Source organism: Macrobrachium nipponense, chromosome 19 (genome assembly GCF_015104395.2).
Source record: "Macrobrachium nipponense isolate FS-2020 chromosome 19, ASM1510439v2, whole genome shotgun sequence".
Lineage (NCBI taxonomy): Eukaryota > Metazoa > Arthropoda > Malacostraca > Decapoda > Palaemonidae > Macrobrachium > Macrobrachium nipponense.
Genome location: NC_061088.1, coordinates 757251 through 765502, shown reverse-complemented (window position 1 = coordinate 765502; position 8252 = coordinate 757251). Strand labels below are relative to the sequence as shown.

Sequence of the window (8252 nt, the reverse complement as noted above, 5' to 3'; positions counted from 1 at the left end):
AGATTGTGTGAGTTTGTGATTTATAATTAATAATGTGAAAAGCTGTGAATATATTCCATAACTAATTCCGTGTGGCGGTGTATCACCCGAGCAATAATTTTATATGGCGTAAAGGTTCAACCCTGGAATCCTAATCCTAAGGTACAGACACATGCTCTAGAGAAAACAGGAGAGACTGAATGCGTAAGGATGCCTGTTCCTACGTTGTTAACCCCGTATGTTGCGTACCTAGTGTCTGAGATTTCTGTGGTCAAGTCCATGGAAAGGTGGAGTAACATTAAAGTCAAGGTGCTTGGTCGTCTACAGGAGTACAGTGCAGAGAAGTTGCTTGCTGTTTTAGTGTCTGTAGATGAGCCTGGAACATTTAAAGTAAAGGTAAGTGGTTGAATATTTGTTAAGTATGTCTCGTTTTTGGTTACAGGTTCTTTAGAGCACAAGTACTCTATTGTAGTTTGTTAGATATTTTGTGTCCCTAATACTAATAATAATCATGATAATTTGTGTCCATACAAACCCTTATCGTACTTGTGGCCTACATAGCTAATGGCTGCAAAGGCAGAGGGCCAGAGTACTGAATTACAACACGTAGATAAAGCAAACTGAAGTCACCAATGCCGAGAGACCTCTTCTGTGAAGTGGAGTCCTTCCATCTTGTCAGCGAACATTGTTCTTGAACCCTGTAGTGGTTTAATGCTGTTAGTGCACCTCACGTTCTACAATGCGTTGTAGGCATCACTCAAGTTCCTTTGCAGCAGCCTTTCCTCCCCTAGCTGCAACCCCTTTCATTCCTTTTACCATTCCTCCATTCATGTTCTCTTTCCTCCATCTTACTTTCCACCCTCTCAGACAATTGTTTCATTGTGCAACTGTGAGGTTTTCCTCCTGTTACACCTTTGAGACCTTTTATTCTCTTTCCCTTTCAGTGCTGAATTACCCTATAGGTCCCAGCACCTGGCCTTTGACCTAAATGTTATATTCCAATTACGTACTGTAGTTTAGCCTGCATTTGATTATGAAAAAATTTTGCAGTCATTATACTGTACTAAATTGCCTTAACTAAACTATATCTCTATTTGTTCAGTAAGAAATTTATGCACAAAATGCATTATATATAAAAGGTAGCATAGCATAGAACCACAATAATAACAGCTGATGAGCAAAGAAGTCTAGTTGAATGGTTGCTATGTGTATAGTTTTTTTCCACTTGTTTGTCTGCCACACACGACCCTATCGTTGCAGCCATCCTCCTACGCTGTCAAAAGAAATTTAGCTAAACTTGGCACGCATGTAGACCACTGTGCATAGGTTTGTATTAAAGGGAATGTGTGTTTTGGCTGTTAGCATGCCTGTTGTGATTATCTTGTCCTTGCGACTCTTATGAAGTTGAAGAGATTTCAGGCAACCTTGGAACACCCTCAGTTAGCCTAACACCTCCGATGCTTTGCTTTTGGGAAGAGTGATATTTTTGACACTTGGTGCTGAGAATCATCAGTACGAGGAAGTCATTCTCGAGTTGGATCTTGACAGGCAATTATTAGAAACTTGCAATGATGAATTTGACATCAATTGCAGAGGTTTTTGAATTGTTGCAAGTTCATATGGGGACAGTTTTTATAAGCTAGAGAAGTATCACAAGTAGCTGGAAACCTAAAAAAAAATGAAGAAATGGAATCTATCAGCTTTCAAGTCTGAAGGAATGAGCTGCACTAAAAACTAAACCAACTGCCCCTCAAGGTTGCAGTGCAAAGTACTGGGTTTACCCCTTTGTTTTGCATTTTATCTTTATAGTTAGGTTACTGTAGAATTTCATATAGAGGAGACCAGTTCCATTGAGAGCTATTAGCAGTTACACCTCAGCATAATAGACACTCAACGTAGTGGACATCTGTACATATCAGCTTAGATGTTATGATTTTGCTAGGCTACAATTTTAGATTATTATTATTAATTATTCATTGTTAGATGGAGCCTACTCACATGGAACAATCTCACAGGGATTGTTCAAGTTTCCAAAGAATGTTGGTTTCAACCTATGATTGCAGACTCCACACTGCAGCAATAACTGAATGCGATGCAGAGCCAACGATTTCAATGCTCTGGCAAGCGTGAACTCTGGACATCAGAGCAGCATGCCATGACGCTAGCAACCATACCAGCTGACCAGCTTAAAATGCAGTACATTTTTAGATAAATCTCTTGAATTGAATATTATAAAGTATAAAGTACAGGTTAGTTTAGGCCAGGAACTCTGTGGAATTGCTCTTAGCTGTATAAGATACCAAGAAAATGTTCAAGTGTAGGCTTTAGTAGTATGTATAGGGTCTTGTGACTTGACGGGATTTATTTACCAGAAAGGCAGACCACCAAAGCATTTAGTCAGTTGAGGTTCTACTGTACTTCTTAAAGGGTTTTTGTAGGGTCTCTTCAGTCACTGATGCTTTTTTCCTTTTTGTTCTCATCAGTACCAAGTGTTGTATTCACACCTACCTGGCCAAGTTTCACTTTGGTCTTGGTGGGATTTTACTGCTCAGTAGTTAGTGGACAGGATCATCCAAAACACCTGCAAAGGATGTTGATTATATATTATCACAGGCAACAGTATCTGTAGTTAATAAGAAAGGGTACCCCCACAAAGTTGGTAGCTCAACATTGCTTAACATAGACAGCAACATCTATAGTTTACAAAATAGTTGCCCTCAGAGTTGGTGGCACCTGCCCCATGTCAAGGCAGTTAGCAGTGTTGTAGCCACAAAACTTCAACTACCTTAAGGTGCGTTCACACATTCAAACAATGTCCGACAGACAAACATTTGTCTGCCGGTCTTTGCCTTGTGAGCAGAGTAAAACAGTGGTAGACAACTTCATCTGGTAACTGTTCGCTGCCAGATCTACGTCCATTGTTACAACGCTTATGACATCCTGCTTCGCCCATGATATGGTAACAATGTTTGTCCGTCGGACATTGTTGAACCGTGTGGACGCACATTTAGCCGGATGGTTTGAAGGTATGCAACTCTAGCCAGTCGGCAATAAGATCACGATTATGTCTTATGAATTGGGAATGTAAGTGTCTTAATAATCACCGTATCCCTTATCCATTGCAAGCATAACTTTATTTGTGAGAACTTCCCTCTGTGATAGGATAAAATATCAACTTGTTGCATTTTAATGTATGACACTTACCTGGCAGGTATATATATATAGCTATATGTATTCTCTGTCCACTGGCAGAAATTTTCAAAACTCGCGGCAAACGCTAGTAACCTATTAGTAGTTCAGGCAACCACCACCCCGTTACCGTGGCGCTAGCACTAGGAACCATTCCCGATTACGTCAGATTTTCTCTGCCAGCCGGATCGGCGACATTGTTGTTGGTTCCCTGCTAAGATTTTCGAACTCGTTGCCGACTTATCGCTGAATTGGATTATTTGGTATTGTACTTGGAACGTTGGCTTTGCATTCGCTTTGGATTATTCTTTGGATATGTCAGATACAGGTGGTATGTTTAGAGTTTGCGTGAAAGAAGGGTGCAAGGTGAGGTTGCCGAAAGCTTCGGTCGACCCTCACACAATTTTGTAAGAAATATAGAGAAATTGTGTGTACTTGGGAGAGTAGATGTGTTGAATGTGAGAATTTGACAGAGAAGGAGTGGAAGATCCTTACGAAATATGTTGAAAGGTTAGAGAAAGATCGAGTGAGGAGATCTGTTTCTCGTAGTGAGAGGTCTAATACTTCTAGTAAAAGGAGTGAATGTGTTTCCTCTCCAGCTCCTTCTAATGTAGAGATGGTAGAACCTTCTCCCCAGGTATCTCCTGCGCCCGCTGCTGTATCGGAGGAGGCGAAGGATACTCAGATTGTGAAAGTGTTCGCTGCCCTTGCGTCCATGGGTGACCAGATACAGCGTCTAACAGATAAAGTCAGTGCTTTTGATGTGAGTGAAAGTGTAGTGTAGGGGGCGTCTGATCGTCTCTCTCGTGCTCCTAGACCTAGACCTCTGTCAAGCTCCCAGACCCAAGGGAGAAGGCATGTCGACAGTCGAAGGGAGGCGAGAGAAGTTTTGTCACGGTCAGGCGTCCCTTCGGACAGTCCTGTTGTTAAATCCCAGGCTGTTTCAGTTCGCCACAGGAAAGGCGTAACTGGGAAGTGTGCGTCCTCTGATGGTTCTACTCCAGAAAGGGAACGTTGGTATTCGGTAGTGTCACGCCCCCTCAAGAGGACGTTCAGGACGTCGATCGTACAGGATAGACCGTCACACGGTCGAGATGTATGGAGTAGTCCGGAGGTTTTGTCCTCTTCTGAAGATGGAGATCCAATTCCGATCAAGAGGAAGAAGATTTTTCGTTCGAAAGAGAACGCAGTACGGCCTTTACGTTCCTTAATATTGGCAAGAGATTCGCCTCCGTCTTCTGGCTTGTCTTCTCCTCTTCTCTCTCCTTCGGGTAGAGTTCAGGATCGCTCTCCCTTCCGTCACAGTCCCTCTCGTCCTTCTCCTCTGTTGCATGCTGACCGTCAGGAAGATAGCACTAAAGACTTCTTAAGAGAAATGCAGTCGAAGTTAGCAGTTATCGTTAACTCGTGGGAGCCTCCTTTACAAGGTTCTTCGAGACGTAAGGACGATTTCCTTCCTGTGAAGTCTTCCAAGAAGACCAAAGGCAAGAATTTGCCTGCTCTCTCTCGTGCTTCGGTTGCCGAGGATACAGGACGCACTGTCATGTCTAGGACGGACGATCGAGTAGCGTTTCAGGACGTAGGACGCAGGAATAAGATTGTATCTGTGGAAGCAGGACGCAAGCGGCAGGACGTTGAACCGCTTGCTGTGGAGGACGCAGGCGGCAGGACGCCGATACTTATTTTTTGGATTCAGGACGCAAGCGGCAGGACGTTGATCCGTCTGCAGGACGTCAAGAGGACGATACTGATTTACAGGACATTTCTTCAGCAGAAGAAGATTTTGACTTTGTTGAAGATAAGAATGTGGAACCTTCATCGGATTATAAAATCCTCACTTCATGTCTTCTTTCGGTTTTTGAAGGGGAATTTCAACCTACGGCTCCTTTATCTCCCCTGTCGCAGTTTTCAGACTAAAACTCCCAAGAAGTCCTCATTCCTCAAGATGACACTCTCGATTTCAGCCAAGAAAGCGCTGCAACGTGTGAATAATTGGCTGAAGGAGAAGAAGGAAGCAGGGAAGTCTTCTTTCGCTTTCCCTCCAGCCAAGTTAGCCTCGAAGTCGGGAGTGTGGTACGCCACTGGAGAAAGTCTTGGCCTGGGAGTACCTGCCTCCTCCCAGGGGGATTTCTCCAGTATTGTGGACAGCTCGCGCAGACAGGCGTTACATTCTGCCAAGATTTGGTGGACTTCGTCAGAATTTGATCACCTTTTTAAGGGAATCTTTAGGACTTTCGAGGTCTTCAACTTCCTCGATTGGTCTTTGGGAGCATTGGCGAACACTTTGGAAGACGAGAATTCTCAAGATATGGAAGTGCCTAAGAGTATTATGTCCTGCATGGACAAAGCTCTTAGAGATGGAGCTAATGAACTTGCTTCGTTATTCGCAGCAGGAGTGCTTAAAAAGAGGTCTCTTTTGTGCTCTTTTACTTCTAAAGGAGTTTCTAACTCTCAGAAATCGGAGTTGATGTTTTCACCGCTTTCGAACCAGCTGTTTCCTTCGGAGATCATTAGGGATATAGCTCTGGCGCTATCTCAGAAGGCTACTCAGGATCTCCTCTCATCTTCAGTGAGGAAGTTTTTACCTTCTAAATTGGTTAAGAAGGCACCGAAGGAATCGAGACCTTCTAAACAGCCCTTTCGAGGCTGGACTTTTGCTCGACCTGCATTTAGAGGCAAAAGATTACCCGCTAAAAGAGGAGCTAAGACTACCCCTAAGCAATGAGAACCAAGTCCTCCAGACATCAGTAGGAGCCAGACTTCAAGAATTTTGGGAAGTTTGGCAAAACAGGAATGCAGATCCCTGGGCCATCAAGGTAGCTCGAGAAGGATACAAAATCCCCTTCTTAAGGAAACCTCCTCTCGTTACATCTCCGAGAGCCCTAGGGGCACATTACAACGATTTAGTGAAAGAGAAGGCACTGTGGGATCAAGTCTCTTCCATGCTAGAGAAAGGAGCCATAGAACCTGTTCTGGATCACGAATCTCCGGGGTTTTACAATCGGCTCTTCCTGGTTGCGAAATCCTCAGGAGGTTGGAGATCAGTACTGGACGTAAGTCAACTAAACTTGTTCGTGGAGAAAACCAAATTTACCATGGAGACGAACGAGTCAGTACTGGCAGCGGTACGTCCAGGGGACTGGATGGTTACCCTGGATCTACAAGACGCGTACTTTCATATTCCTATTCATCCAGGAAGCAGGAAGTACCTAAGGTTCGTGATCCAGAACAGGGTCTTTCAATTCAAGGCCCTGTGCTTCGGCCTTTGCACAGCCCCCCAAGTGTTCACGAGGATGATGTCCAACGTAGCAAGATGGTTACACTTACTAGGGATCAGAGTATCTTTTTATTTGGACGACTGGCTGATAAGATCCCAGTCAAGACGTCAATGTCTGGAGGACCTGAAACAGACGTTAGATTTAGCAAAAGAATTGGGTCTTTTGGTGAACCTGGAAAAGTCTCTGCTGAACCCCAATCAACAGATAATCTATTTGGGGATTCAGATATCGTCAGCGACTTTTCGGGCTTTTCCGTCCCCCGACAGGCAAGCCCTATGCCTTCGGAAGGTGCAGGACTTTCTAGAGAAAGACCGATGCTCGGCAAGAGAGTGGATGAGTTTACTGGGAACGCTCTCTTCCCTAGAGAGGTTCATTTCTCTAGGAAGACTGCACATGAGACCTCTACAGTTTTTCCTGAAAGAAGCATGGTCAAGAAAATCGCAACAGGATTCCTTCCAGTTTCAAATTCCGACCAAGGTAAAGGAGGAGTTGAGTTGGTGGCTAACGCCAGGCAGGTTAGCAGAGGGTATGTCGCTCCAGCAGAAGAACCCAGACCTCATCTTGTTCTCCGACGCGTCGGACGCAGGTTGGGGAGCGACACTAGGCCCTCAAGAAGTGTCGGGTCTTTGGAACAAAGATGAAGCAAGTTGGCACATAAACAGGAAGGAACTGATGGCGATTTTCTTGGCCTTGAAGTCTTTCAGGGAGTTGGTACGCGACAAGACAGTGCAGATCAACTCGGACAACACCACGGCTCTGGCATATATCCGCAAGCAAGGAGGGACGCATTCAATTCCCCTTTACATGCTGGCGAAAGAAGTTCTGCTTTGGGCGGAAGAGGAGAACGTTTCTCTGCTCACCAGGTTCATCCAGGGGGAGAAGAATGTCAGAGCGGACCTGTTGAGGAGGGAGGGGCAACTTCTTCCGACAGAGTGGACGTTGCATCCAGAGGTATGCCAGAGCCTGTGGAAATTGTGGGCCGTCCGAAGGGAGTAGTAGATCTTTTTTGCGACAGCCAAAACAAAAAGATTTCCAAACTACTGCTCGCCAGTTCCAGACCAGGAAGCAGTCGCAGTGGATGCCTTCCTGATGGATTGGACAGGCCTGGACGCTTATGCTTTTCCTCCATTCAAGGTCTTGGGGAAAATGATGAAAAAGTTCAGAGTGAGTCAAGGAACGAGGATGACTCTTAATAGCTCTGTATTGGCCGGCCCAAAGTTGGTTCACAGAGGTACTGGAATGGACAGTGGATACACCAAGAACACTGCCTCTAAGAGTAGATTTACTCAGACAACCCCACTTCGACAGGTTTCACAAGAATACCCTCGCTCTGGGTCTGACTGCGTTCAGACTATCGAAAGTCTTGTCAGAGCGAGGGGATACTCTAGAGAGGTGGCCAGTGCAGTGGCTAGAGCTAGAAGAACCTCCACAATTACGGTGTACCAGTCGAAGTGGGAGAACTTCCGGAAGTGGTGTAAGAAGAGGAAGGTGTCTTCATCCAGTACCTCTGTGACCCAAATCGCAGACTTCCTCCTTTATTTAAGGAAGGAGGTAGGATTGTCGATTTCCACGATTAAGGGTTATAGGAGTATGTTGACCTCGGTGTTCAGACACAGAGGTTTGGATATTTCTAATAATCTGGACCTTAGAGATCTTGTTAGATCATTTGGAACCAAGAAGCAGCCTCAATGCAGACCCCGTGCTTGGAATCTGGACGTCGTTTTGAAGCATTTAACTTCTTGTAAGTTTGAACCTTTAGATAAAGCTTCGTTAAGAGATGTCTCAAAGAAGACTATCTTTTTAGTC

At 44.7% G+C, this 8252-nt stretch overlaps 1 protein-coding gene across 1 annotated transcript in view; it reads left to right on the top strand.

The window, feature by feature from the left end:
- Positions 1 to 40: 40 nt before the first annotated feature.
- Positions 41 to 8252, top strand: part of LOC135213299 (uncharacterized) — a 64733-nt gene continuing 56521 nt past the window's right edge. The window contains exon 1 of the mRNA XM_064247296.1: positions 41 to 375. The gene's annotated coding sequence lies outside the window, so the exon portion shown is untranslated. The remainder of the gene's footprint in view (positions 376 to 8252) is intronic.